Below are 22562 nucleotides of genomic sequence, written 5' to 3' on the forward strand. Positions count from 1 at the left end.
TAGCCCTCCACACCACGGGGTCCTGTTCAACCACCCCTCCACGGCCACCCCTCCACCGTCTACTGTTCATCCAGCCCTCCACACCATGGGGTCCTGTTCAACCACCCCTCCATGGCCACTCCTCCACCGTCTACTGTTCATCCAGCCCTCCACACCACGGGGTCCTGTTCATCCAGAGGCAACGCCACCGCTCACTGTTCATCCAAACCCCCTGCAACACTCACTGTTCATCCAATCGATCGGCTTCAGTTAGGAGCAGTAGAGAAGGAATCGCTCGATCAGGTTCAGTTAACAGCCATCGATCGATCGCTCGGGTTCAGTAACGCGTAGCCTGAAGTGCAATCACTCGGGTTCAGTTAGAGCCCAACGCCTCGCTCGGGTTCAGTTAGAGCCAACGCCTCGCACGTGTATGAGAGAAACGCGCATCGCTCGGCCCCCGACGTCCCACCGTAACCGGCAACTCCCCAAAATTTTCCTCCCCCTCACTTCTACCACGGTTTTTTCCATCATGGACGGCCCAAAGAATGTCATGCAGCTGCGTCTCTGGCCCGCCCAGGACGAAAAGCCCATTTTCTGTCATGATTTTTTGTCATAGAAGTAGGAGCCCAGCACATCTATGATGATACCAGGTTTTGTCACAATTATCATCATAGAAGTGCCATATGTATGACAGGAAAAAAATTCGTTCGGCCCAAAATGTCACGGATGTGTCTTTTTTTGTAGTGAAGTCTCCCGGATCATATCCTTTCCAAAAATCATGCTCCCGAAGGTTTCATTCCGTTTGGACTCCGTTTGATATTCCTTTTCTTCGAAATACTGAAACAGGCAATAAAACAGCAATATGGGCTGGGCCTCCGATAATAGGTTAGTCCCAAAAGTAATATAAAAGTGTATAATAAAGCCCATAATCATTCAAAACAGATAATAAAATAGCATGAATGCTTCATAAATTATAGATACATTGGAGACGTATCAGCATCCCCAAGCTTAATTCATGCTCGTCCTCGCATAGGTAAATGATAAAATAAAGAATTTATGAAGTGTGAATGCTAGAAGGTGCACAAGTTTGATTAGTGATAATTTCAATCACCTTTTCTAGCATGATTATATGTCATAACAGTGGTTCATCTCATAAAACTTCTCACGAACAAGCAACAAGCAATTCACATGTTAAAGCATAGACCATAAACATTCTTGAAAACGAGCAAACTATGTTCTCAGTCATCAAACAATTGCAATTCATCTTATTTTCAGGAAGGGTCTATGTCAGAGCTTTGATTTAGCAAACTTCACATACTCAACTATCATATAGTCTTCCACAATTGCTAACACTCACGCAATACTAATGGTTATGGAGTTTTAATCGGACACTGAGAAAGATAGGGGCTTATAGTGTTGCCTCCCAACGTATTCACCTTTAGGTGATGTCAACAATAATAGTTCATGCTAACTTACATCCAATTAGATATATATATTAGGATTTTTCCAACACGAGGTGCTTGCCAAAGGATAAAATGAAAAAGGGAAAGGTGAACATCACCTTGACTCTTGCATAAAGTAAAAGACATAAATTAAAAGATAAGCCCTTCGCAGAGGGAAGCAGAGATTTGCAGAGGTGCCAGAGCTCGATTTTGAAATAGAGATAAATAATTTTGAGAGGTATGATCTCATTGTCAACATAACAACCAAGAGTTCCCAGTATCTTCCATACTACATACATTACAAGCGGTTCCCAAATAGAATGGTAAAGTTTTTACTCCCCCTCCACCAACAATCATCAATCCATGGCTTGTCCAAAATAACGGGTGCCTCCAACTAACATCAAACCTGGGGGAGTTTTGTTTGCAATTATTTTTGATCTGATTTTGATCTTTTGATCATGGGACTGGGCATCCCGGTTAACAGCCATTTTTCTCGTGAATGATGAGCGGAGTCCACTCATCTTGAGAATAACCCACCTAGCATGGAAGATACTGACAGCCCCTAGTCGCTACATGAGCGATTCGGGCATACAAAACAGATTATTGTTTGAAGATTTAGAGTTTGGCACATGCAAATTTACTTGGAACGGCAGGTAAATACCACATATAGGTAGGTATGGTGGACACTCATGGCAAAAACTGGGTTTGAGGATATTTGGAAGCACAAGTAGTATCTCTACTTGGTGCAAGGAATTTTGGCTAGCATGAGGGGGAAAGGCAAGCTCAACATGTTTGAGTGATCCATGACAATATACTTTAACTGAGATGTGAGAAAACATAACCCATTATGTTGTCTTCCTTGTCCAACATCAACTTTTTAGCATGTCATACTTAATGAGTTCTCACAATTATAAAAGATGTCTAAGATAGTATATTTATATGTGAAATCTCTCTTCCTTCAATATTCTTTCATGAATTGTTCAAATGACCAATACAATGCTTGCTAACCTTCAATAAATTTACAACCTCTACTTCTTAGATGTGAAGTCATTACTCCCCATGGGATAAGCAAATGAGACATATATAATTTCAGATTTATGACAATCAACTCATTCAACAATTTACTCATAGGATATAAGTGAAGCACGCGAGTAAATGAAAAACTACTCCAAAAATATATAAGTGAAGATCAATGAGTAGCTAAATAATTTTGTAACTATGTGAAGACTCTCTCTCATTAAAGAATTTCAGATCATGGTATTGTATTCAAACAGCAAGCAAAACAAAATAAAATGACATTGCAAGGATAGCACAACTCATGTGAAGAAGCAAAAACTTAAGCTCAACCGATACTAACTGATAGTTGTTGAAGAAGAAAGGTGGGATGCCTAACGGGGCATCCCCAAGCTTAGATGCTTGAGACTTCTTGAAATATTATCTTGGGGTGCCTTGGGCATCCCCAAGCTTGAGCTTTTGTGTCTCCTTAATTCCTTTCATATCATGGTTTCTCTTTTTATCAAAAGCTTCATCCACACCAAACTCAACAAGAACTCGTGAGATAGGTTAGTATAAACCAATGCAAAACCTTAACATTTTCTACTGTAACAAATCACTAAAATTATTATTCAACATTGCATATTAAATGTCTCTACATATTTAATACTCCTATCCTCAAATAGAACTAGCAGGGTAACCCGCGCATTTGTGCGACTAGATATTCTATTTCTTTTTGTATCTATATTGTTATTGAGATGTTGGTAGCTCGTAGAACGTAAAATCACATAAAAGTTATCGTCTACAAAGTGTGAACCTCATTTGTGATTGTTCTAATTATGTTATCTTACCATGAGGGAATATTAGTGTACTCACTGAACTTTTTACTGTATAAATTAAGTTCTTGGTAACTTACTTGGTATGTAACAACTGAAAAACAAACATCATTATGTTATCTTACCATGAGGGAATATAGTGCTTGGTACGTTTTTTTAACTATTCCTTATCATCTTCTAATCAATTGTTTTGTGTATTCGATCTGCACTTTTTAAAACATCTCAACCAACATTAAATTCTAACATTAGTGTATAGTACAACTGTAACATCATCATTGTTGTTGTTTTGTGCATTATCATGTTTGGACATGCTTCCACACATGCTAATATAGTAATTTTGGTACGCGTATTTCCTTCCTTGTCCTTCCATTTGTTAGACCCACAACTAACCAATATTGGATATGAATATACAAATTCTTAGTTTTTCCTCTTCCACTACACATCTTTTGGTGTCCGTCTTCCATCAACATTTTTGGGGGTAATTACATATGAACAATAGATGATTCATACATAAATCTTTCTTGCCTTTGTCCACTGAACTGTATTAATTGTTCAATTGCACTTGTGTTTTAGGTTAACGTGGTGGCATACCTGCGCATGCTTCTACTATGCGCACCTTGCACATACAAGGTGCTTTTGTTTTCTTCGAAGAGTTTTGTTAATTAGGTTTCTTCATCAGTTAAATTAGTTCCTCTATAGGAAAAAGGTGCAGCGTGTGTAGAATGTCCATATTCAGATCCGTTACTCCCTTCTTGTTTTGCCCTCTGTACCCTCTTTATTTCTATAAGTTCGCCATGTGGTATGAATTTTGTACAATTTTTTGGCAATGAAACATCATATTATATCCCACCAGTTTCATATTAGCTATAGATGACAATGAAATATATTTAGTCCTCCTAGATACATGGTTAAATTTGTGTTTGTTATGAATGGTTTAGTCAACAGGCTAACCTTGTTTTTCCGCAAAAAAAAGGCTAACCTTGTTTATTCTTTTTCTGAGAGTCTCGTGTGTGAGCCTGATAGAGTCCAGAAACTCATTAGCTTCTGCAGAGTAGAGGTCAACATGGTAAGATTATTGCTACCTCAATCTCCTAGACAACAGCCCATAGAAGTATCATTTTAGATTCCTTGAAGCGCGAGGAACGATCAAAGCCCACAGAAGTATCACTTTAGCTTCCGCGGAGCTGAGGAACCACCACAGCCCACAGAACTGTCGCCTTTTCCTCTTCCTTCTTTACATGCACAGTGGACAATCGATTTCTTGTGGGATTTTGGCCATCACGATCTTTCTTTAGCTGCTCGATGAGATGCTGTCATGACATTTTGAATCTCTCGCTTGCCCAGCCCACAGAAGTACCACTTTCTCCTTTTCCTCCTTTGCACCCACAGTGGACTCTGAATTTTTGTTGGGATTTGTGGCATCACAGTCCTTTAGGTCGTCTATCAGATGTTGTCATGGCATGCTAAAGGTTCATGGTGGATGAGGCTGTCATGACATGTTGGATCTCTCGCTTGCCCAGGCGATAGTGTATCGCTTTCTCCTTTTCCTCCTTTGCACCCATAGTGGAGTCAGAATTTTTTGTGGGATTGTGTGGCATCACGATCCTTCTTTAGGTGATCTATTAGATGTTGCCATGGCATGCTGAAGGTTCATGGTGGATTTGGATCCTGCCAAAGTTGTAAAGGCTAACGACCATATCCCACAGAAGTATCGCTACCTCCTCTTCCTCCTTTGCACGCACAACGGACACTGAATTTCTTTTGTACTCGATGAGATGCTGTCATGACATGCTGAATCTCTTGCCCGTCTGAGGTTCATGGTGGGTGTGGATCCTGCCAGTACGAAGTGCCTGCTACCAAGACATGGAGCGCCCCAGATCCACGCTGGGTTGCCGGAGGGCTGCCGTATATGCGGCCTCATCGTGCTACCAAGATTGCTGGCCGGGCTTGCCTATTACTACATAAGATTGGACAATATCTCCTGCCCCAATACGATCACGACACTTAAACCTGATTTGCCCACAAAAATCAATCAGGCCAGGAATCGATCTGGTAACTAACTATCAAATTGTACGCTTTCAAAAGGAAAGAAAAGTATCAAGTTGTACACGTGCATGTGACCTCCTTTTCTTTAGCTGGAACATAACCAACTTGTATACGTATATTTAGCATTTTCTTTGCATGCGACGTATATTTAGTCTGCTTGACTGTTTTTTAGCAACCCTGGAAAAAACTGCTTTTAGGACATGGCCACGTCGGTGTGTTTATGATGATAAATCTGGATCATTCAAACCTCTTAATTCTAGTGCATTAAATCTCCACCGTTCTTTTTCTACTGTCTTAATAATAATATAATAGATAAAAAATTAACTATTTAAGGAATTTGACATACGTATGTATATGAGAACCTTTTTTACTTCTATAATCTAAAAACATACGTATCTGATACAAATTTATTGTATATAGTATGCTTACCAAATTGCTAATAGATAAAGCTGCCAAAATTAATTGATAAATGACATGAGCGATGATGTCATGTTTTTTTACTTTTGGACGGCAATACAAATTGCACCTCGCTCACGGTGGTGCCTATTACGTGTGCCAACCGGACTACTGCTTTTTTCCCCCTTGTTATTCCTGTTTGGCTCCCGTCGGACTACACCCTTTTTCCTATTAATATAATCGTGTTTGGCTCCAGTGTAAATACATATCTCTTTGTACGTGACCGTTATAATTAAAATCAATGGATACTATTTTTTTAGCATATGTGGATTAACGTGATGGCTTGTTTGACTTCTATTTTAATTATATAATAGATCATTAAACAAGCAAACATATGCAAACAACGCAAACATAACATCAATCTGCCAAAACAGTATAATCTGTAAAGAATGCAAGATTCATCATACTTCCCTAACTCCAAAAATTATTAGAAAAATACTAAGATGTAGAAGATTTATCATAGCTCAATATGAAAAAAGTTTCAACATTATACCATTCTCTGACTTTTCTAGGGAATTTTTGCAACAGCAGTAAACTTTCTGTTTTCAAACAGCAACATGTATACTAGCAAAATAAGCATGGTAAAGGCTATCCTTGACATTTTTATTGAAAATAAAGATGCAAAACATTATTCTAAATAACATAAAGAAAAACAAAACAAAATGATGCTCCAAGCAAAACACATATCATGTGGTGAATAAAAATATAGCTCCAAGTAAAGTTACTGATGAACGAAGACGAAAGAGGGGATGCCTTGCGGGGCATCCCCAAGCTTAGGCTCTTGGTTGTACTTGAATATTACCTTGGGGTGCCTTGGGAATCTCCAAGCTTAGGCTCTTGCCACTCCTTATTCCGTAGTCCATCAAATCTTTACCCAAAACTTGAAAACTTCACAACACAAAACTCAACAGAAAACTCGTAAGCTCCGTTAGTATAAGAAAATAAAACCACCACTTAGGTACTGTAATGAACTCATTCTAAATTCATACTGGTGTAATATCTACTGTATTCCAACTTTTCTATGGTTCATACCCTCCGATACTACTCATAGATTCATCAAAATAAGCAAACAACACATAGAAAACAGAATCTGTAAAAGCAGAACAGTCTGTAGTAATCTGTATCAACCGTATACTTCTGGAAATACAAAAATCCTACCAAATTAGGAAGTCCTAATCAATTTGTGTACCAATCCAGAGAAAATAGAATAATATCAGAAGCACGTTTCTGTGAATTATCAAAACTAATTTACTGGGTGCAAAAGTTTCTGATTTTTAGCAGGATCAACGCAACTATCACCGTAAGCCATCCTAAAGATCTTACTTGGCACTTTATTGAAACAAAAGCTTATGTTCCTCCCTCATAATAATTTTCAACACTTCCTATGCATAGGGATTTTGTGAGCAAACAACGTATGGGAACAATAATCAACTAGCATAGGAAGGCAAAACAAGCATAACTTCAAAATTTTCAACACATAGGGAGGAAACTTGATATTATTGCAATTCCTACAAGCATATGTTCCTCCATCATAATAATTTTCAGTAGCATCATGAGTGAATTCAACAATATAACCAGCACCTAAAGCATTCTTTTCATGATCTACTAGCATAGAAAATTTACTACTCTCCACATAAGCAAAATTCTTCTCACTCGGAATAGTAGTGGGAGCAAACTCAACAAAATAATTATCATGTGAGGCATAATCCAATTGAAAACTAAAATCATGATGACAAGTTTCATGGTTATCATTATTCTTAATAGCATACAAATCATCATAATAATTATCATAGATAGCAACTTTGTTCTCATAATCAATTGGAACCTCTTCCGAAATAGTGGATTCATCACTCAATAAAGTCATGACCTCTCCAAATCCACTTTCATCAATATAATCATCATAAATAGGAGGCATGCTTTCATCATAATAAATATTCTCATCAAAATTGGGGGACTAAACATATCATCTTCATCAAACATAGCATCCTAAAGCTTGTGGCATTGCATATCATTAGCATCATGGATATTCAAGGAATTCATACTAACAACATTGCAATCATGCTCATCATACAAAGATCTAGTACCAAACATTTTAATGCATTCTTCTTCTAGCAATTGAGCATAATTTTCCTTTCCATCATACTCACTAAAGATATTAAAAAGATGAAGCGTATGAGACAAGCTTAACTCCATCTTTTGTAGTTTTTCTTTTATAAACTAAACTAGTGATAAAACAAGAAACAAAAAGATTCAATTGCAAGATTTAAAGATATACCTTCAAGCACTCACCTCCCCGGCAATGGTGCCAGAAAAGAGCTTAGTTGACGGGGTGTGAGTGCCGCTTACCTAGCCTCACTGGCAACGGCGCCAGAAAAGAGCTTGATGTCTACTACACAACCTTCTTCTTGTAGACGTTGTTGGGCCTCCAAGTGCAGAGGTTTGTAGGACAGTAGCAAATTTCCCTCAAGTGGATGACCTAAGGTTTATCAATCCGTGGGAGGCATAGGATGAATATGGTCTCTCTCAAGCAATCCTGCAACCAAATAACAAAGAGTCTCTTGTGTCCCCAACACACCCAATACAATGGTAAATTGTATAGGTGCACTAGTTCGGCGAAGAGATGGTGATACAAGTGCAATACTGATGGTAGATATGAGTATTTGTAATCTGAAAATATAAAAACGGCAAGGTAACTCATGATAAAAGTGAGTGTAAACGGTATTGCAATGATAGGAAACAAGGCATAGGGTTCATACTTTCACTAGTGCAAGTTCTCTCAACAATAATAACATAGATAGATCATATAACAATCCCTCAACATGCAACAAAGAGTCACTCCAAAGCCACTAATAGCGAAGAACAAATGAAGAGATTATGGTAGGGTACGAAACCACCTCAAAGTTATTCTTTCGGATCAATCTATTCAAGAGTTCGTACTAGAATAACACCTTAAGACACAAATCAACCAAAACCCTAATGTCACCTAGATACTCCATTGTCACCTCAAGTATCCGTGGGCATGATTATATGATATGCATCACACAATCTCAGATTCATCTATTCAACCAACACAAAGTACTTCAAAGAGTGCCCCAAAGTTTCTACCAGAGAGTCAAGACGAAAACGTGTGCCAACCCTTATGCATAGGTTCATGGGCGGAACCCACAAGTTGACCACCAAAACATACATCAAGTGGCACGTGATATCCCATTGTCACCACAGATAAACACGGCAAGACATACATCAAGTGTTCTTAAATCCTTAAAGACTCAATCCGATAAGATAACTTCAAGAGGAAAACTCAATTCATCATAAGAGAGTAGAGGGGGGGAAACATCATAAGATCCAACTATAATAGCAAAGCTCGCGATACATCAAGATCGTTCCATAGAGAGAACACGAGAGAGAGAGAGAGAGAGATATCAAACACATAGTTACTGGTACATACCCTCATCCCCGAGGGTGAACTACTCCCTCCTCGTCATGGAGAGCGCCGGAATGATAAAGATGGCCACAGGTGATGGATTCCCCCTCCGGCAGGGTGCCGGAACGGGCTCCCGAGAGGTTTTTGTTGGCTACAGAGGCTTGCGACGGCGGAACTCCCGATCTATCTTCGTCTTCGATGTTTTTAGGGTATGTGGACTTATATAGGCGAAAGAAGTCGGCCGGGGGAGCCTTGAGGGGCCCAGGAGACAGGGGCGCGCCCAGGGGGTGGGCGCGCCCTCCTATCTCCTAGCTTCCTCGAACCTTCCCTGGCTTGAACTCCAAGTCTCCCGGATCATATCCTTTCCAAAAATCACGCTCCCGAAGGTTTTATTCCGTTTGGACTCCGTTTGATATTCCTTTTCTTCGAAATACTGAAACAGGCAATAAAACAGCAATATGGGCTGGGCCTCCGGTTAATAGGTTAGTCCCAAAAGTAATATAAAAGTGTATAATAAAGCTCGTAATCATTCAAAACAGATAATAAAATAGCACGAATGCTTCATAAATTATAGATACGTTGGAGACGTATCAGTTGTCAAGAAAGAATTTGGCACAACTGCTTCTACAAAGCCAAGTCTGAACAAGAAGGCTCCTGCCAGAAGAGTGCCAATGTCAAAAGCCAAAGCATCAACACAAGAAACTATGGAATTTACTCTTGAGACCAGAGAAGGTGGAGATGGAAAGAAAAGAAAGGAAAAAGTTAGGAAAACTATTGCTAGAGTGATTGGAAAGCCATCAATGGTGAGAGATTCTGTAGAAGAGGAGGAGGAAGAGAGAGATGCACCTCCTTCCAAGTCTCAAAAGATGATGGGGGTGCCATCAAGTCTGGGGCTGCTCCTTCAAAGCCCAAGACTGCCCCCAAAGCTCCAGCTCAAGCTTCCAAGTCTGCACCAAAGAGAGGCACTAGAAACATTCCCGCTGCAGAGAAGAAAAAGGCCCTAGTGCCTAAGATTGAAGAAGAAGAAGAAGAAGAAGAGGAAGCCCAAGTGCTCAGTAAATTGAAGGCAAAGATTCCAGATCATGATGACAACCATCTAGCAGCTAAGAATATGAAGGAGAGAAAGGATGCAAGTCTCAGATTGTGGAGACAAGCAAATCCCTATGATGTGAGGATAAGAACGGTTGTGGACTACAGGTTTCACACCAAGGAACATCAGGACTTCTATGAGACTGTGCTCCTAGATAAGAAGCTCATTGTGTGTGACATGAAGTGGGTGGAATGGAAATACATTGATGCCAATGAAGACCATTTTCCAGGAGTGCATGAGAGCTTCAGGCTAAATGGATTTGACACTTTTGTGGGTCAGAAATTGACCAAATGGAACGATGAGCTTATCATGCAGTTCTATTCAACAGCTCACTTCTACCCTGATGGCAAGATTGTTTGGATGTCTGAAGGTACTAGGTACCAGTCTTCTGTTGCTGAGTGGGCAAAGCTCATTAATGCCCCTGAAGAAGCTAAGGAAGATATTGATGTCTATGCTGAGCGCAAGAAGGACCACAACTCCATGGCCAACATGTACAAGGAGATACCTGACAAGGCCTTGGAGACGCATAAGCTAGGCTCAGTGTACTATCTGATATCAGGATTGGCCACCATGAACACCATTTTGAGGCACACCTTGTTGCCCAAATCAGGAGATCATAGGATGATCAGAGGCCACTCCATCAACTTGCTTCAGCTATTTGATTTGCCCCAAAAGTTCAAAGTGATGAGTTTGATTGTTGAGACCATCAAGAGAACAACTGCTGACTAGAAAAGATCATGTGGGTATGCTCCACACATCCAGATGCTGATTAACTCCAAGATGAGCGAATATGTGTATTTGTTGGACAAAGAGCACCTTCCCTTGAGGCCTGACTTTGAGGACAACACAGTTGTCATGAATGCTGAAGATCCCACATCAGTAGAGGCTCAAGAGAAGAGGTAGAAAGCAAAAGTTGAGAAGGCAGCCAAGATGCCAAGTGCTGAAGAGGCTTCACAGGTTTTCCTCAAGTCAAAGCAAGACCAACTTTGATATCTTATTCAAGATACTTTGAGGATTGAGAAAGGATTGGCCACCCTGACTCAGAATCAAGAGAGCCTGGAAAGGATCATTGAAACAAAGTTCTATCATCTTGACTTGAAGGTGACAGAAATGCAAACAGCAGTTGAGCATCTCCAAGAAGAAGCTGCAGAGAGGAAAGGGAAAGCAACCACAGAAGTGTTTCAGAGAGTGCCTAGGGCACAGAGATCTGCAGCAGTGCCAATGACAGACACAAGAGCTACTGCGTCAGTACCTGCAACCACAGCTTCAGTTGCCCCTCCGGTTGCAACTCCACCAGCTCCATCAACTTCAACAGATGCATTCGTCCTTGGAGTCCTCTCGATGCCACCTCCTGAAGATCAAGCTTAGAGAGCCGCATAGCACTATGCATTTTCAAGCTTTTTGGTAACTTGTTGCCAAATGGGGAGAAAGTGTATAGATCATAGGCTGAGAGAGAGATAGAGCTTTGCTTCTTTTGCAACTTATTTGCTTGCTTGCTTGGTTGATACATTATAGTTATGTGTGTGTGATACTTGTTTGGTCATGTGTTTGATCATATCATACTTAATGCTTGTGCTTGGATGATGATATTCACTATCTCTTATGTATGATCATTCACTTTGCCTTGGTGACGAGTGCATGTTCCTCTTTCTATCATTTTGAGCACTCCACCAAGATGTATCTGACATGGAAGAGTAACCCATGATCCTAATTGATTGTGCATTTGCATTCAAAAGCAAATCTTAAATAATGCACAAATTTAGGGGGAGCTCTTGCTTATCACATACTTCTTAAAGCAACGATGTATTTCATTCTTATTATCATTTGTTGAAGCTTTGATCTATATGTTGTAATCAATTACCAAAAAGGAGGAGATTGAAAGTCCAACTAATCTCTGGGTGGTTTTGGTAATTCTTAACAACATATAGCTCATTGAACTAATACTCTTTCAAGATGATCATTTCAGGAAGTTCAATGATTGGCACGACATGGACTAGAGATGTGGACCCCTCAAAATGCTAAGGACACATATTGGTAACAAGCTGAAGACTCTACATTTTCATTTTAGTGATCCAAGACCACATTGAGTCCATAGGAAAGCCAATACTATTAAAAGGGGATGAGGTGTTGCTTAATGGCTTGCTTGCTCAAAATTCTTAGTGATATGCTCCAAAACCCTCAGCCACTTTCACATTTCCACATATGTCCTAAACCCAAAAGTCAAACTCGGGCCCACCGATTTGATCTATCTGACGCCACCGAGTTCAGTTAACATAGACACTGCCACAAACCATAATCACTTTGGTTTCACCGATAGGGATCTCGGTCTCACCAAGATGGGATTGCAAACTCTCTGATTCCCTTCGTAACGTTTCGGTCTCACCTAAATGAGCGATTGGTCCCACCGAGTTCACAATGCAAACTCCCTGTTTCCTTTTTGTAACGTTTCGGTCTCATCGAAATGAGCGATCGGTCCCACCGAGTTTGCCTGACCAACTCTCTGTTTTCCTATTACTGAAATCGGTCCCACCGAGTTCATGTGATCGGTCCCACCAAGATCAAGTTATGCCCTAACGCTAGCACATCGGTCCCACCGAGTTGATCATATCGGTCCCACCGAAAAGCCAAACATTCACATTTTGAACTGAATTGGTCTGGCCGAGTTTCACCATTTGGTCTCACCGAGTTTGAGAATCTGTGTGTAATGGTTAGATTTTGTGTGGAGGCTATATATACCCCTCCACCCGCTCTTCATTCATAGAGAGAGCCATCCGAACGTGCCTACATTTCCAGCATTCATTTTCTAAGAGAGAACCACCTACTCATGTCTTGAGACCAAGACAATCCATTCCAACCACAAGAATATTGATCTGTAGCCTTCCCGAAGTTGCTTTCCACTCAAATCATCTTTCCACCATAGCCAAATCTGTGAGAGGGAGTTGAGTGTTGGGGAGACTATCATTTGAAGCACAAGAGCAAGGAGTTCATCATCAACACGCCATCTATTACCTTTTGGAGAGTGGTGTCTCCTAGATTGGTTAGGTGTCACTTGGGAGCCTCTTCAAGATTGTGGAGTTGAATCAAGGAGTTTGTAAGGGCAAGGAGATCTCCTACTTCATGAAGATCTACCCAAGTGAGGCAAGTCCTTCATGGGCAATGGCCATGGTGGGATATACAAGGTTGCTTCTTCATGGACCCTTCGTGGGTGGAGCCCTCTGTGGACTCGCGCAGCTGTTACCCTTCGTGGGTTGAAGTATCCATCAACGTGGATGTACGATAGCACCACCTATCGGAACCACACCAAAAATCTTCGTGTCAACATTGCGTTTGCTCCCTCCAAACTCCTCCACTTTACCTTCATATGCAATGATTTATATTCCGCTGCTATACTCTTAGAATTGCATGTGTAGGTTGATTACTAGACTAGTGCTAAGTTGCTATAATCTGCCAAGAATTAAAATTGGGAAAAGGCTAGGCTTTTATTTGGTAAAGTAGTCTAATCACCCCCCCCCCCTCTAGACATACTTTCGATCCTACATTCATGTCTACATAGTTCTCAAACCCGTAGGGTCTACACGCTTAATGTTCGATGATGATAGGTATTATATGAGTTATGTGTTTTGGTGACCGAAGGTTGTTTAGAGTCCCGGATGAGATCCCAGACATGACGAGGAGTCTCGAAATGGTCGAGGGGTAAAGATTGATATATTGGACGATAGTAGTCGGACACCGGAATGGTTTCAGAAAGGTTCGGGTATTTTTCAGAGTACCATGAGGTTACTGGAATCCCCCGGGAATTGTTGGGCCTACATGGGCCATAGGGGAGAGGGGAGGCAGCCCACAAGGGGTGCATGCGCCCCCATCCCATGGGGAGTCCAAATTGGACTAGGGGAGGGGGCGCGCCCCCCTTTCCTTCTCCTCTTCCCTCTCCCTTCCCCTTTTCCCCCTCCATAAGAAGGAAAAAAGAGGGGGGGCAAATCCTACTAGGAGTGGAGTCCTAATAGGACTCCCCCCTCCTTAGCGCGCCCCTTGTGGCTGGCCTCCTCCCCCCTTCTTTATATACGGGGCGGGGAGCACCCCAAAGGACATCAATTGTTTAGCCATGTGTGGTGCCCCCCTCCACCGTTTACTCCTCCGGTCATATTGTCGTAGTGCTTAGGTGAAGCCCTGCGTGCATCACTTCACCAACACCATCATCACGTCGTCGTGCTGACGGAACTCATCGACTCCTTCGTACCTCTACTGGATCAAGAGTTCGAGGGACGTCATCGAGTTGAACGTGTGCAAAACTCGGAGGTGCCGTACGTTCGGTACTTGATCGGTTGATTTGAGAAGACGTTCGACTACATCAACCGTGTTATGTTAACGCTTCCGCTTTCGGTCTACGATGGTACGTGGACACACTCTCCCCCACTCGTTGCTATGCATCTCCTAGATAGATCTTGCATGAGCGTAGGAATTTTTTTGAAACTGCATGCTACGTTTCCTAACAGTTTCAGTGATTCAGTATATTCCACGGTTGCTGATTTCAGCTGATATTTTGGTGCATAACTAATTGTCTCTGTTGTATTATGAGCATCCCAAATAACAGTAGGAATTCTCAGAATGATGGTTACAGTTTCACTGGATGGAATAGCATGAAGATGTTAACAAATAAAGATCGGGTTGAGAAAAAGAGTAATCCTGCAAAGTAATGTATGAGGCTCATTCTCATGTTAATGTTATGTTTTTCTGTCATTTATCAAAAAATAATTGGATCTTTTAGGGGACTAAACCAAATACGTTTTATACTCACGTATTAGAGCACAAGTTTTATTACCTGCACATCACTGGCTATTGTTGTATAATGTACTATTGTGGCTCTACTAGCTATTGGTTGCGAACTTTTTACTTTGCCTGATCTTTCTTAAATGATAAAATGGTATTTTAATGGACTCAAACTCAAGGAGACACCAGAGCTATAAAATATATCACCTGTATGCATGAACTTGACTCATTAGAGGGTTCATGGGGTTCTCATGTATTTAAGTATGATTGTGTATGCACTAGTTTATCAGATTCATGCTCTTGCGACACTCACCCGATAGAAAAGCCTCTCACATATTTTGGTCTGGCTGTGGATCGGCTGGATCCAAAAATGTGGCTAACCTCTGGTGTGCTTTTGCTGTTTGGTAAATGTGTTCTCTAGTAATTTAACTTGTATCCAGAAACATTCCTACTTCATTTTTTTCTCTTGGTCAGAGAAGTTTGATATAGTGCAGCAGTGAAGTCATATATATGTGCTAGCAGAGTATCAACATCTGATAGTTTTCTAGTTGATGCTTGTGGGCACCTTAGGTAATATAATGCTCTCTAATCTTCTGAGCTAATTAAGAAAATATATCTCTTAAACATACAGCTCTGCGGTGGTATATCATCAATTTCTATCGATGGAATAGAAGCAGGCATGTCCAATTCCATAGCTCCTTTGTACTTATGTGGTCCACAATATGAACCTGAAACATGTTTATAAAAAACTTGCACATGTGGCCATTTGGGAATGTTCCAGATATATGCCAGTTTGCTACATGAACCAGATCTTGCTCATTATTTTGGTCCTACATTCATCTCCCTTCTTTATTTCCACCCTGAATACAAGCAGAAGCTCACCCTATTCAGTTTGCATCTCCTTTTCTCTCTCTGGGGCTTTATTTTCCAAGCACACAAATTCTGTTGAGATACCAGGCATAGACTTGGAACTTATCGTATGAGTTTGCTGTAGGTATTACCTAACAGAAAAAGGCAAAGAGACAGCTCGCGATTGTCTCGCACGATCTGGATTGGATGGTCCTGCAGGACCTTTTACGGCGGCCGGTCATCCTGCAGTTGTGCTCAGCGATTCAGATTTCGATGAATATGGCGGCAGCAGTCCTCTGATAGGTATTAACAAAGTTTTCTCCTCATGCAGTATGAATTTCTAGATAACCGATTATTGTACCCCAGCAGCATTATAATAAATTCCTTTTACTCAACTGCAGGTTCTAAAAGAAGTGGACTTCCAAACTCAAAAGCAGGCAGTTCCAGTTCCAGTTCCTTTGGTATTAGCATGCTTTCTTTGCATATAATATGATGATATATTCCATAAGCAAAATGTTACTTCTAGCTGATCTTTGTAGTTAATGCCATTTTTTTCAGACAACGGCCGTGCTACTAATTCTCCTCTTTCATCTCGAGGAATTTTTGGATAGCAATCGTTTAGTGCAATGGTACATTTGACTTTCCCTTTCCGTACCCTTCTTTTTCAAATGGAACATAATGCAACATTTTCTTTTCTAATATCAGGGTTCTGCTGAGAAGTCTTTACTAGCTATGCCACCTCATCAATCTAATGAAAGTTTTCTGAAAGCTTATGAAGTGGTGTTGATATTGGATGATCGAGATACTTTCGAGTCTGTATGATCGTATCTTACTCATGAGTTATATTTTTTAGTTGTATCTAATATTTAAGTAGGATCATAATGTCTTATCAAAGAAACAATATATTTAGGCAACCCCCCTCCCCAAAAAATATCTTTTGAGGAGGGTAAAGTAACTGAGGATTGGGAGTATGTGTACCTAGTCCCTAGTCTCTTTTTCACATGACCTGCAAGGGCATTCTATTCTTCATGTTAATATTACTCCCTCCGTTCTTATATTATGGGATGGAGGTAATATTTCTATTAAAATAAGATAGGCAAGGGATTTCACATATTTATCCACTTACTGCTGGAATTGTGAATTTTGATGACACTTTGATTCGTTATCTCGTGTTACTTATACTGTTTAACCTTCTACTTCTGTATATAAAATTTAGATTCTGTATGTTGTTTAATTAAATTATTTTCCAAGGAAACAAATTGATTATTGTTGCACCCAATAGTTTTTTATGTTTTATTTAATCATCCATCTATGCATCAAAATTCAGTTCTCTTATGATTACTCCCTTTTTGTGCAGACCCCGTTCCAGAAGAAAAGTTGTTGATAATATATGCTCGCAGTTTAATATTCCTGTAGAGGTTAGTTGGATTGAGAGTTATGTGAACTCTTGTTTGTTTAACCCTGCTTGTGAAGGAAATATGCCCTAGAGGCAATAATAAAGTTATTATTTATTTCCTTATATCATGATAAATGTTTATTATTCATGCTAGAATTGTATTAACCGGAAACATAATACATGTGTGAATACATAGACAAACAGAGTGTCACTAGTATGCCTCTACTTGACTAGCTCGTTAATCAAAGATGGTTATGTTTCCTGACCATGAACAATGAGTTGTTATTTGATTAAACGAGGTCACATCATTAGTTGAATGATCTGATTGACATGACCCATTCCATTAGCTTAGCACCTGATCGTTTAGTATGTTGCTATTGCTTTCTTCATGACTTATACATGTTCCTATGACTATGAGATTATGCAACTCCCGTTTACCGGAGGAACACTTTGGGTACTACCAAACGTCACAACGTAACTGGGTGATTATAAAGGAGTACTACAGGTGTCTCCAATGGTCGATGTTGGGTTGGCGTATTTCGAGATTAGGATTTGTCACTCCGATTGTCGGAGAGGTATCTCTGGGCCCTCTCGGTAATACACATCACATAAGCCTTGCAAGCATTACAACTAATATGTTAGTTGTGAGATGATGTATTACAGAACGAGTAAAGAGACTTGCCGGTAATGAGATTGAACTAGGTATTGGATACCGACGATCAAATCTCGGGCAAGTAACATACCGATGACAAAGGGAACAACGTATGTTGTTATGCGGTCTGACCGATAAAGATCTTCGTAGAATATGTAGGAGCCAATATGGGCATCTAGGTCCCGCTATTGGTTATTGACCGGAGACGTGTCTCGGTCATGTCTACATTGTTCTCGAACCCGTAGGGTCCGCACGCTTAAGGTTACGATGACAGTTATATTATGAGTTTATGCATTTTGATGTACCGAAGGTTGTTCGGAGTCCCGGATGTGATCACGGACATGACGAGGAGTCTCGAAATGGTCGAGACATAAAGATTGATATATTGGAAGTCTATGTTTGGACATCGGAAGTGTTCCGGGTGAAATCGGGATTTTACCGGGTTACCGGGAGGTTACCGGAACCCCCCGGGAACCATATGGGCCTTCATGGGCCTTAGTGGAAAGGTGAAAGGGCTGCCCACCAGGGCTGCGCGCCTCCCCCCTTCCCCTAGTCCTATTAGGACTAGGAGAGGTGGCCGGCCACCCTTCTCCTCTTTCCCCCTTTGGGGATTCCTAGTTGGAATAGGATTGGAGGGGAGTCCTACTCCCGGTAGGAGTAGGACTCCTCCTGCGCCACCTCCTCCTGGCCGGTGCCTCCTCCCCCCCTTGGCTCCTTTATATACGGAGGCAGGGGCACCTCTAAACACACAAGTTGACACAAGTTGATCCACGTGATCGATTCCTTAGCCGTGTGCGGTGCCCCCTGCCACCATATTCCTCGATAATACTGTAGCGGAGTTTAGGCGAAGCCCTGCTGCTGTAGTTCATCAAGATCGTCACCACGCCGTCGTGCTGACGAAACTCTTCCCCGACACTTTGCTGGATCGGAGTCCGGGGATCGTCATCGAGCTGAACGTGTGCTCGAACTCGGAGGTGCCGTAGTTTCGGTGCTTGATCGGTTGGATCGTGAAGACGTACGACTACTTCCTCTACGTCGTGTCATTGCTTCCGCAGTCGGTCTGCGTTGGGTACGTAGACAACACTCTCCTCTCGTTGCTATGCATCACATGATCCTGTGTGCGCGTAGGAAAATTTTTGAAATTACTACGAAACCCAACAGTGGCATCCGAGCCTAGGTTAATGATGTTGATGTTATATGCACGAGTATAACACAAGTGAGTTGTGGACGATACAAGTCATACTGCCTACCAGCATGTCATATTTTGGTTCAGCGGTATTGTTGGACGAGACGACCCAGACCAACCTTACGCGTACGCTTACGCGAGACCGGTTCCCTCGACGTGCTTTGCACAGAGATGGCTTGCGGGCGACTGCCTCTCCAACTTTAGTTGAACCAAGTATGGCTACGCCCGGTCCTTGCGAAGGTTAAAACGGAGTCTATTTGACAAACTATCGTTGTGGTTTTGATGCGTAGGTGAGATTGGTTCTTACTTAAGCCCGTAGCAGCCACGTAAAACATGCAACAACAAAGTAGAGGACGTCTAACTTGTTTTTGCAGGGCATGTTGTGATGTGATATGGTCAAGGCATGATGCTGAATTTTATTGTATGAGATGATCATGTTTTGTAACCAAGTTATCGGCAACTGGCAGGAGCCATATGGTTGTCGCTTTATTGTATGCAATGCAATCGCGATGTAATGCTTTACTTTATTACTAAACGGTAGTGATAGTCGTGGAAGCATAAGATTGGCGAGACGACAACGATGCTACGATGGAGATCAAGGTGTCGCGCCGGTGACGATGGTAATCATGACGGTGCTTCGGAGATGGAGATCACAAGCACAAGATAATGATGGCCATATCATATCACTTATATTGATTGCATGTGATGTTTATCTTTTTATGCATCTTATCTTGCTTTGATTGACGGTAGCATTATAAGATGATCTCTCACTAAATTATCAAGAAGTGTTCTCCCTGAGTATGCACCGTTGCAAAAGTTCTTCGTGCTGAGACACCACGTGATGATCGGGTGTGATAGGCTCTACGTTCAAATACAACGGGTGCAAAACAGTTGCGCACGCAGAATACTCAGGTTAAACTTGACGAGCCTAGCATATGCAGATATGGCCTCGGAACACGGAGACCGAAAGGTCGAGCGTGAATCATATAGTAGATATGATCAACATAATGATGTTCACCGATGAAACTACTCCATCTCACGTGATGATCGGATATGGTTTAGTTGATTTGGATCACGTGATCACTTAGAAGATTAGAGGGATATCTATCTAAGTGGGAGTTCTTAAGTAATATGATTAAATTGAACTTAAATTTATCATGAACTTAGTCCTGGTAGTATTTTGCAAATTATGTTGTAGATCGATAGCTCGCGTTGTTGCTTCCCTGTGTTTATTTTGATATGTTCCTAGAGAAAATTGTGTTGAAAAATGTTAGTAGCAATGATGCGGATTTGATCCGTGATCTGAGGTTTATCCTCATTGCTGCACAGAAGAATTATGTCCTTGATGCACCGCTAGGTGACGGACCTATTGCAGGAGCAGATGCAGACGTTATGAACGTTTGGCTAGCTCAATATGATGACTACTTGATAGTTTAAGTGCACCATGCTTAACGGCTTAGAATCGGGACTTCAAAGATGTTTTGAACATCATGGACCATATGAGATGTTCCAGTAATTGAAGTTAATATTTCAAGCAAATACCCGAGTTGAGAGATATGAAGTCTTCAACAAGTTCTACAGCTAAAAGATGGAGGAGAATCGCTCAACTAGTGAACATGTGCTCAGATTGTCTGGGTACTTCAATTGCTTGTATCAAGTGGGAGTTAATCTTCCAGATAAGATAGTGATTGACAAAATTCTCTAGTCACCATCACTAAGTTACTAAACTTCATGATGAACTATAGTATGCAAGGGATGACGAAAACGATTCCCGAGCTCTTCGTGATATTGAAATCGACGAAGGTAGAAATCAAGAAAGAGCATCAAGTGTTGATGATTGACAAGACCACTAGTTTCAAGAAAAGGGCAAAGGGAAGAAGGGGAACTTCAAGAAGAACAGCAAGCAAGTTGTTGCTCAAGTGAAGAAGCCCAAGTCTGGTCCTAAGCCTGAGACTAAGTGCTTCTACTGCAAAGGGACTGGTCACTGGAAGCGGATCTACCCCAAGTGATTGGCGGAAAGGAAGAATGGCAAAGTGAACATAAGTATATTTGATATACATGTTATTGATGTGTACTTTACTAGTGTTTATAGCAACCCCTCAGTATTTGATACTAGTTCAGTTGCTAAGATTAGTAACTCAAAACGGGAGTTGCAGAATAAACAGAGACTAGTTAAAGGTATATGTATGTTGGAAGTGGTTCCAAGATTGATATGATCATCGTCGCACACTCCCTATACTTTCGGGATTAGTGTTGAACCTGAATAAGTGTTATTTGGTGTTGGCGTTGAGCATGAATATGATTTGATCATGTTCATTGTAATACGGTTATTCATTTAAGTAAGAGAATAAATTGTTGTTCTGTTTACATGAATGAAACCTTATATGGTTACACACCCAATGAAAATAGTTCGTTGGATCTCGATCATAGTGATACACATAATCATAATATTGAAACCAAAAGATGCAAAGTTAATAATGATAAGTACAACTTGTTTGTAGCACTGCCGTTTAGGTCATATTGGTGTAAAGCGCATGAAGAAACTCCATACTGATGGGCTTTTTGAATCACTTGATTATGAATCAGTTGATGCTTGCGAACCATGCCTCTTAGGCAAGATGACTAAGACTCTGTTCTTCGGAACAATGGAGCGAGCAATAGATTTATTGAAAATCATACATACTGATGTATGTAGTTCGGTGAATATTGAGGCTCTCGACAGGTATCATTATTTTTTGATCTTCACAGATGATTTGAGCAGATATGAGTATATCTACTTGATGAAACATAAGTCTGAAACATTTGAAAAGTTCAAAGAATTTCAGAGTGAAGTGAAAAATCATCGTAACAAGAAAATAAAGTTTCTACGATCTGATCGTAGAGAAGAGTATTTGAGTTACGAGTTTGGCCTTCAGTTAAAAACAATGTGAAATAGTTTCACTACTTATGCCACCTAGAACACCACAATATAATGGTGTGTCCGAACGTCATAACCGTACTTTATTAGATATGGTGCGGTCTATGATGTGTCTTACCGATCTACCACTATCGTTTTGGGGTTATGCATTAGAGACAGCTGCATTCACGTTAAATAGGGCACCATCAAAATCCGTTGAGACGACGCCTTATGAACTGTGGTTTAGCAAGAAACCAAAGTTGTCGTTTCTTAAATTTGGGGTTGCGATGCTTATATGAAAAAGTTTCATCCTGATAAGCTCAAACTCAAATCGGAGAAGTGCGTCTTCATAGGATATCCAAAGGAAACTATTGGATACACCTTCTATCACAGATCCGAAAGGCAAGACTTTTGTTGCTAAATTCGGAAACTTTCTAGAGAAGGAGTTTCTCTCGAAAGAAGTGAGTGGGAGGAGAGTAGAACTTGATGAGGTAATTATACCTTCTCCCTTATTGGAAAGTAGTTCATCACAGAAAACTGTTTCAGTGAC

The 22562-nt window shown here is 40.9% G+C and overlaps 1 pseudogene; it reads left to right on the forward strand.

The window, feature by feature from the left end:
• Positions 1-22562, forward strand: part of LOC119280097 — a 102292-nt pseudogene that overhangs the window by 74057 nt on the left and 5673 nt on the right.

Source organism: Triticum dicoccoides, chromosome 3B (genome assembly GCF_002162155.2).
Source record: "Triticum dicoccoides isolate Atlit2015 ecotype Zavitan chromosome 3B, WEW_v2.0, whole genome shotgun sequence".
In the NCBI taxonomy this organism is placed as follows: domain Eukaryota; kingdom Viridiplantae; phylum Streptophyta; class Magnoliopsida; order Poales; family Poaceae; genus Triticum; species Triticum dicoccoides.